The sequence below is a fragment of the Schistocerca nitens genome, chromosome 2 (assembly GCF_023898315.1).
Source record: "Schistocerca nitens isolate TAMUIC-IGC-003100 chromosome 2, iqSchNite1.1, whole genome shotgun sequence".
Lineage (NCBI taxonomy): Eukaryota > Metazoa > Arthropoda > Insecta > Orthoptera > Acrididae > Schistocerca > Schistocerca nitens.
Window position 1 is genome coordinate 501,523,404 of NC_064615.1, and position 9,079 is coordinate 501,532,482.

The 9,079-nt window shown below is 40.3% G+C and overlaps 1 pseudogene; it reads left to right on the forward strand.

The window, feature by feature from the left end:
• The first annotated feature begins 6,346 nt into the window (after positions 1–6,346).
• On the forward strand, positions 6,347–6,464 carry LOC126238124 (5S ribosomal RNA; annotated as a pseudogene).
• Positions 6,465–9,079: the final 2,615 nt, after the last annotated feature.

A 9,079-nucleotide genomic window follows, 5' to 3' on the forward strand; every position in this document is an offset into this window, starting at 1 on the left:
AATAATCAGCGTCCCTTTCTACGCTGTTACCTGCTCCACCCATCATTACCAGTGTCTTCCTTTGTGAAGTCTTTGCAAACTGAACCTACATCCTCTATCAACTGATCCAGACTTACACGATGTTTAAAAATGCTTGTGCCCTGGTAACATGACCCTAGTTCATCCTGCAACAGCTGGCCAGCGATGTGAACTACTTAACAAGAAAAATTTATTTTCTCTCACAACTTTTTTCTGACTTCTTACTTCTCAAACACTTTTTGAAATGTTGTTGTGTTCTATCTACTCCTACATCAACTTGTGGCTCATCAGTTACCAAATGTGACAGCAGATCAAACCTGCTTTCTATATCAACAAAAAAACTGTCTGAGAAAGTCCTAGTCCAAATTCTTCTATATTCTGTTGTCACTTCATACCTCTATTTTCCCTTCTCCCTTTCTTAACTTTCCTACTTCTTGTTTTGGCTTATCTAATTCTGCAGCAACTTTCTCCTCGTGTTCCACCATCTTTCTATCTCTAAAGCATCCTACAAAACTAATGAGCCTTGTTTATTTTCCAAATTCCCACACCGTTACAGCCCCTCACATCAAAGAAACTGCGACAACCCTCAAACCACGCTCCGGAACTAACAGTCCTACAGCAATTCACACATTTCTCATTAATAGTAAACAAATGTAAGCTTTACTCTAAATTAAACAAGAATAACTTCCTAGACGACTTAGTATACTAAAATTCTTTAAAAAAGTAAGCCTAAAGTTTGTATACTTATTCAAAACTTCCGGAGAAATAGAACAACTAAATCTGTGTTTTTAATGTGATGCAAACAAAGAACTGAGCCTATGGTATATGAACTTTTCACTTATTTCTGAATTTTTTACACTTTGGCTACTTACTGGAGAATACGCTAACAACGCAAACTCAAATAATCATGTAACTTACGGTGTATGATGATATGAACAAAACCTAGTCCAAAATTCTCTCCTATTTAAGTAGCTTAACGTTAGGAAACATTGGTCCGATGCGCTAAGGTAAAGTGAACTAAATTAAAACACAACACTTCGTTTTCTGGAAACCCTTAGATGTAGGTAGTTAATGGCATATTAATGAGTTTTAACGATCGGTTCAGCTGGAGCATATGACCCAGTCGATTCCATGTAAACTCAGCTCACATCGTTGTGGAGCCAACATCAGCTTGCATAGTGCCTTGTTAACATCTTGGGTCCGTGGCTTCGTGGGATCTGCGTCACAACCGAAACTTATCATCAGCTCTTACCAACTGAAATCGAGACTCATCTGACCAGGCAACGGTTTTCCAATCATCTAGGAGCGAACCGATATTTTCACGAGCCAAAGAGAAGCGCTGCGCGCGATGTTGTACTGTTAGCGAAGGCACAATCGTCAGCCGTCTGCAGCCATACCCCATTGAGTATCAGTATGTTTAACAATATCATTATTTAAACTGCCAGTGCTTAAAGCATATGTAAGGTTTATGCCTACATGAAGACTAGGTTGGACATTTGTATCATGGAGTCTAATATTGTACCCAGCAGAAGCAATATCTGCCTTTTCTATTAAATCATCATATCCAGAGAAATCATCATTTGTTACTGGAGTAATAGCTTGTACTAATTGTTCTTGAATTTGAGATGGTTCCAAAGGTGTTTTTGAAAAAATTGTGACATGCCATAAACGGATTATAGTGCTTATCACCAGTAATTGTATACCGTTGAGGTACTCCTTGTGCAGTAGCTGTAATCAGGGATATATCAACATTTGCTACTTTTGGTATTTTGACAAAACCTAATGTTGGTTTATAGTCATAGTTAACAATAACACTGCCAGTACGAGAATCTGCATCTACCTCAGAAACACACGATTGAACACATTTCCATCCCCAATTATGCAGCCCTTTTGCCTTTGTACTAGACACATAGGCATAATAATATTTCAAATTAATGGGTTGTCCGAATTGATGGGCAGGTACTGTAGTTAAAAACGATTCTTCATTATTCTTATACCCATACCACGATTTCCAAATTGGATTAAAATTACGTTTATGATCTATACTACTTGTTTCCACAGGAGCTGATGAGCGAAATGCAGTAGGCGTAACATTAACACCAGGTATTTTTAAATTAATACCCACAGAAGTAATCATATTCTTATTTTGATTTAAAGTTGCAAGTTCAGAGTCACTTGAATTTGTTGGGAAAGCAATCCTGCGATTACGTGCGACCACTTGTGCAGAGCAATGAACAATTCTACTACCATGTGGTAATAAATCAAATTCAGAGGTGGTCATGTACAAAAATAGTCGATCAACAGGAATTTCTGCCAACGGGGTAATCATAAATACAGCACTTTCATGCGTGAGTACTTTATATGCTAGACCATACGTAAAAAATCTGTGTACTTTTCTATACCTGGTAATGTTACCCGTATCTAATATTGACGGTGCAGGTGCACGTGTGTTGGCGGAATCACTCATTCCATTAGCTGAGGGAGCTGCTGTGCCAGGAAGTGTTTTTTTAGCTTTCATTGCACCCTTTGCTTCTTGGGCCGATGCTGTACGTTTAGCTGTTTCTTCGTTCATAGCACTATTTTCTGTGTCCGAGTCAGAATAAGAAACTAATGGTCGAACGGGGTTTGGATCCTCTCCGTTGTCGTCAGAATCTTCTACGTCCTCTTCCGAGTCGATTTCAGGAACACTTTCTGAGCTCGGTGCTAATGATGTACCGCCAGATGTTGATGGACGTTCGTGATCTATGGGCAAACCACGACGTATACGTGACATTAGCCACTGTTCATATGCATAACGTTTCTGGCCTTCATGCATTTCATTCCAATTTGGGCGTTCCCAAGGAGGCCAATCGTACTTTTGCTGAAGGCGAGAAACGTTATTATTAACAGCGACATATAATTTATAATCAATTATTGAATATTCATATGCACGTAAATATACATACCTTCTGGTTTGGCATCTGGTTTTACTGGATATAAAACTTTTCCAATCTTCTGTTCAACAAACGATTTTAATTTCAGTCCGTATTTTCCTGCAAACGAATGCCAATTGCGTGTATGGCTCCAATCTATGGCAAAGTCTATAATAGCTTTAGCATGCAACTTTTGAACTCGTTCTCGGAATTCTTTTTCAGTGAATGCACGTTCTCTGTCTTCTTTTAACAGGCGATCGTACCCGACGTCGTGTTCCTTGGCAATTGCATCTGCTGCACTTCGCGGTGCGTCTATATTTATAGGGTTTCCAGGCCCAACATAATCGCTACCTGGCAACGTCAGTCCTTTGTTATCGTCGTCCACTGCGTTGTCCGTGGTGAGAGGCAATGCGTGAAATCTGGAATTCTCGGCACACTCTTGATAATGTGGATCTCGGAACATTGAATTTCCTAATAATTTCCGAAATGGAAGTCCCATGCGTCTAGCACCGACTACTATTCCACTATACACACAATTAAATCACAACTCTATTACAATTACCACATAGAAGCTATTACGTTTTCATATGAGTGAAGGCTGAACCAGGTCCGATATGAGCAAGATGCAAACACGCAAGGAAACGAATCGATCACAATTATCGCACTTACAGCCGTTACGAATGCTGCATGTATTCGGACACGAAAAACAATGGTAAAGCTTGGAGCCGCCAGGAGATGCTTAGATGACGACGGCCCACCGCCCGCCTCCAGATCTGGTCGGTAAGAGGGATAGTGTGTCCACTCTCTTTTCCAGAGGTCGTCCTTCGTGTCCGTAAGATGCTTAGCTAAACAAACTTGTAAGTCACAAGTGTGGCAGAATACCATCCCGTTGCCTCGTAGACCTGCACTGTCCGTGGTGCTTAACTCACTTCCTCTCCCGGAAAACCGCTTCAGCGACACCCGCAGTAAACGTGCCACGCTCTCTTCACACAAAATATCGTGTTCCATGAGACGTGGCGCGAGCTACTGATCGCTCAATGGTTCATGCGTATCGCTATGCCATGACTTACCTCAGTGTAAGCTTCGGATAACAACTGGAAATCACGGATGTCGACCAGGGCAAGGATATAGTTGAGAATTACGTAATAAAGAGCTTACTCATTGTTACCACCTGGAACGTACTGGGCCTGTGGACAGAGGAGAAAGAGCGTAAAAACTCTCTCGTAGACTGCAATGTCCATATAACAGTGATCACAAAAAACCAGAAAGGAATTTCAAGGTACTAAATATCTAGAAAGCAGCATGCACTGTTAAATGAAAGAATCAAATCTGTTAGAGGACGCCTAACTGTTTTAGGAACCTACTTACTAGAGGAAGGTAAGAAGGAAGAACTAGAGGATCATCTGAATAAAATGAACTACGCTAGCCATGTCATCTTAGCAGGAGACCTAAATGCAAGAATAGGTAAAGAACTTTTCCACTAGTTGGCTGCCAACAGAGAAGATATCGTTAATAACAACGGAAAGAACTGAGGGACTTGTTAGTGAATAAAAATGTAGCTTCGCGAGCGATAAACTCGCAAATCTATAGGCAGAGGAACGTGGGGACGGACCATTGTGTTGGTCAAAGATCCAGCTTGACAAAAATGGAGAAAAGCAAAACACGAGGGAACAGAAGGGAAATGACAACACATCCTTTTTACGGTGTTCTGGTCCAAGTAGACAGTTTGAGAAATATATACGAGTGCATGATAACTAAGCTACTCCAATTAATGCCGTCAAATGAAGATCTAACTGAAGAAAGGACAAACATTAAAATATCATAGTACAGGTCGATAAAGAAGTACCAGGTGAAAAACCTGAAAAGAATCGGAAAAGTGGACTTAAAATTTGGAACGAAGAGATATAAGAAGCCATAGAAAAGAAAAAGTAAAGCATTTGCGAAGCTCTTGTCTAAACAGACTGAGGAAACTAAAGATAAATATAATAAAATTAGAACTTAAGATAGTCAGCCACATAGATCTTGATGGGATACATTTATAAGCAGAGCTGAACATGAGATGTATAGCAGACTGGGGATGGCATACAAATTGATCGGATAGCTAAAAGAGACCGATAAATATAATGCACATATAAATATCATTCCTTCAGAAGACTGGGTAATTCAGTATAAGAAATTATGGTATAATCCAAAAGCTAAAGAGACAGCAGAAGAAAAAGCAAAGCAAGTGACAGATCTAATACATTTGAGAGAGTTAAAATAGGCACACTAAAGTCGAACAACACCTGTATTAGATGGAATTAACTCAGAAATGATAATAATATTTGGTGGAACATTTCTAGACTTAAAAATGCTCCATCTCTATAGCGTGTACTGGCGTACAGGAGAAATACTAGAAGAATGCAGACACTCTTAAATTATTTTATTGTTTAAAAGAGGATACAGAAAAAACGCAAGTAATTCCTTGGTTATCAGTGATCGGAATTCTTCTTAGTACATCTGCAGCAAAATAATTAATGACAGCTCTCGAAACATCACTTATTCAGTTTTTGTGGAACAGCAAGCAGACTTTCGTAGAGGAAGATGCTTGTAGCAATGGTTCCACACTGAAGCAAATTATACTGAAAAGACAAGAATTCAGTTTCGAAACACACCAAGCATTTACCGACTAAGAAAGAGCATTTGACTACATCCACAGAAAAGAGTTTCTCGAGGCACCTGATAAAAGTATGAGAAAGTTTGCATAAAAACACTAAAATAAGAATAGATACTGAGAAAGAGCTAACACAAAAAACAAAAATAATCCGGCCCCTGTGGTCGAGCGGTTCTAGGTGCTTCAGTCCGGAACCACGCGGCTGCCACGGTCGCAGGTTAGAATCCTGCATCGGGCGTGGATGTGTGTGTGATATCGTTAGGTTTAAGTAGTTCTAAGGCTAGGGGACTGATGACCTCAGATGTTAAGTCCCATAGTGCTTAGAGCCATATGAACCATTTTTGAACAACAATAAGCCAGGGAGTAAAATGAGGCTGTAATATGTCGCCTACACTGCTCAGTGTATACATCGACGACCTGGTCAGGGAATGGATGGACAGAACACCCCAAAGTATAACAACTGGGGCAGATAAATGTCTAAATACAACGCTTTTTGCTGACTAGCAGTACGATAGATCCTATTTTAATTTCCACTTTACAACTAGGTCGTCAATATGCAAATTAATTAAAGTAGGTAATTTTTGTGCAATAAACTTTCCGCCTTTATTCCTTGCAAGACATCTTCAGTGGCATGGAATACGTACGTATTTTTGTTTATACAATTAAGTTTACATTTAGGACATCGTATGTATAGGTTATAAGCAGTTGTGGCACTTTTTGATCTTCTATGACGTAGTAATACTTCAAACTTCTAATTACATATGACAACGGCCTTTCCGCAGTGGTACCACCGGTTCCCGTCCGATCACCGAAGTTAAGCGCTGTCGGAATGGGCTAGCACTTCGATGGGTGACCATCTGGTCTACCGAGCGCTGTTGGGAAGCGGGGTGCACTCAACCCTTGTGAGGCAAACTAAGGAGCTACTTGATTGAGAAATATCGGCTCCGCTCTCGAAAACTGACATACGGCCGGGAGCGCGGCGTTCTGACCGCATGCTCATCTATATCCGCATCCAGTGACGCCTATGTGGTCTGAGGATGACACGGCGACCGGTCGGTACCGTTCGGCCTTCATGGCCTGTTCGGAGAACTTTAGTTGAGTTTAGTTACTACTTACATACTTCGTGGATGCTGTTCTACATGTGTTCTTGTCCCTTTAATACATCCGTTCTTCGTCTAATAGTAGCTTGAAATACTGTTATCAACTACACAGTTTTAGGAACTGAACACTAGTTTTGTTTTGGATGATGTTTCCAACTGCCTAATATTACTGCCAACTATTCAATGTGTTTTATTATTATATGAGTGGTAAACACGCACAAGCAGATAACAGTACTATATATATGAACGTAAGACTTAAGACTACTTGAAACATTATAAATGAAGTTCTTTAGATTAGTGAGAGGCTGCACAAGAGAAGACAAAATAATAAATGAAGAAATAAGGAAAGAACTGGGTGATACAGCCATTAATTAAAAATGGATCCAACGACAGCAGGATTCGAAGTAGCATGTACTGCATATGTCACTTCATAGCATTTCTCGACAAGCAATGGAATACAATCCAGTGGGAAGAAGGAGTGTGGGAGGCCGAGGGATAAGTTGTAACACTGGATTGGCAGAAGAAGAAGACTGCAGCTGTGGGGGTGTACAACCTCCGCAGTTGCAACTGAAGCTGGTTTTTGATATGTCAGAATGCAATGCAGTGTCCCCCTCCCCCCCCCCCCCCCAACCCCCCATGTCGTGGCTGCAGTGGTATGGCAGCTGGTGTTTCATGAAGGCCCATCTTGGAAACGTTTCTTGTTCAATAGTCTTTCGTTTCTTAGCTATTACAGCGGTGGTGTCAGAGCTGGAGAACCAATAAATGGCGTCCGCGATGTCGACAGCCTTGGCCTGCAAAACGCGAATGCGTCAACAACAGGCTGCCAAGTGGATGACCCATGGTGTGTACCCACGGGCAATGGCTGCTGTCAGTGGAGTGCTGTTATCAGCAATGTAGCACTGACCCAAGGGGGCAGTGGACAGTGGGAAGTGGCCACAACTTCTGGCCTTCTTCTGCAGTTTCATGGGAAGCACACTGGAGCAGGCGGGATCAAACAGTAATCATGGTGTGCACGTGCATAGCAGGTGACAGACAGCAACAGCATATACAGGGTGTTTCACTAAATCTGTTTGCCTCTGTAAGTTACGAAGTAATAGCCGACGGAAATATTTATTGCGATAGGTCACCATAAGAAACGTTACACTGTCTACGGAGGTATGAACATAGTTACGGAATTTCATCATTCTTTTCTTGCAACGGAGTGCCGCAAGGTAGGAGGGGCCCTCTGGCGGTCACGTTCCTCCAATCACTTCGCGCCTATGCGTAATTCTGGCGTTAGCGCTAACAGAGGGCGCTGATTATGTGCAGCATTATGTTTTCTTTCATTGTGGCTCCTTTAGCGATTTGTTTTATCGTTTTTTTTAATATTATTCTGTGCACTATCAAAGGTGTTCATTACTTATGTAATTATCTAGAATATTGGTACTTGAGCATATGTCAACTACTGTCTCTTAACTCTTCCGTTTTTTAACAATATGACTTATGTCGTGTTCTATTTCATCACTTTTCATAATACGAAGTCCGATTATTTGAATCACATTTCACGGTCAACTACGAATAACATTGCATTTACGAAAAAGCCATTGTCAAGCGACTGATACCAAATAATTAAACGTCCACGTTCCAGATAAGCAAATATTAATTACAACCAATCACTATCATACATATACAATAATTAATATTTTATTTATTTTATATTTTATACGTTATAAGCTCATTACAGACTTTGACTATTGTATCACCCTTTATTTTACGCTGTTCAATTAATCATTGAAAACTAGTGTATGCCTACATTACCGACATCTGGTGAACTTACAACACAAACATCTTGTGGCTACTGTACGGCAGCTTATTTTGAACAGTAGTGCTACTGACAACATGACTCGTGCATATGATGTTATTTATATATATTTGACGATAATGATGCCGATTTTGCATTTAACATTTGACGAAGACACTATGGCTGCAGTACATTAGGTCTTTGTTTTTATACAACAGGTATGCCTCTTCATACTTAAAGCACACAAACGCATATATATGTCAGTATTACTTTTCATTCTAGTCTATTTGTTTTTCTAAGCTGTAGACAATCTGTGAGTGTATTTATGTTTTTTACCATTTTTGCTGCTGATCTGATGATGGTCATTATAGACCGAAACCGGTAATCTGTTAACAAAAAGTTTGTAACCATAGACGTAAATTAAAGGAAACTTATTGTATATACAGGTCAATGTTTTATTCGTGACAGTGTCGTAACTTGTGAAAGCTACAACCCTTCAAAATTTCAGGGGCAGATACCACACACCGTACGTAATACATGGCTGTGTGGTGGGTGATGGATGTTATGGCGGTGGGAAGTTGATTTAAATGAGATGTTCAAATGCGTGTCCATGTTC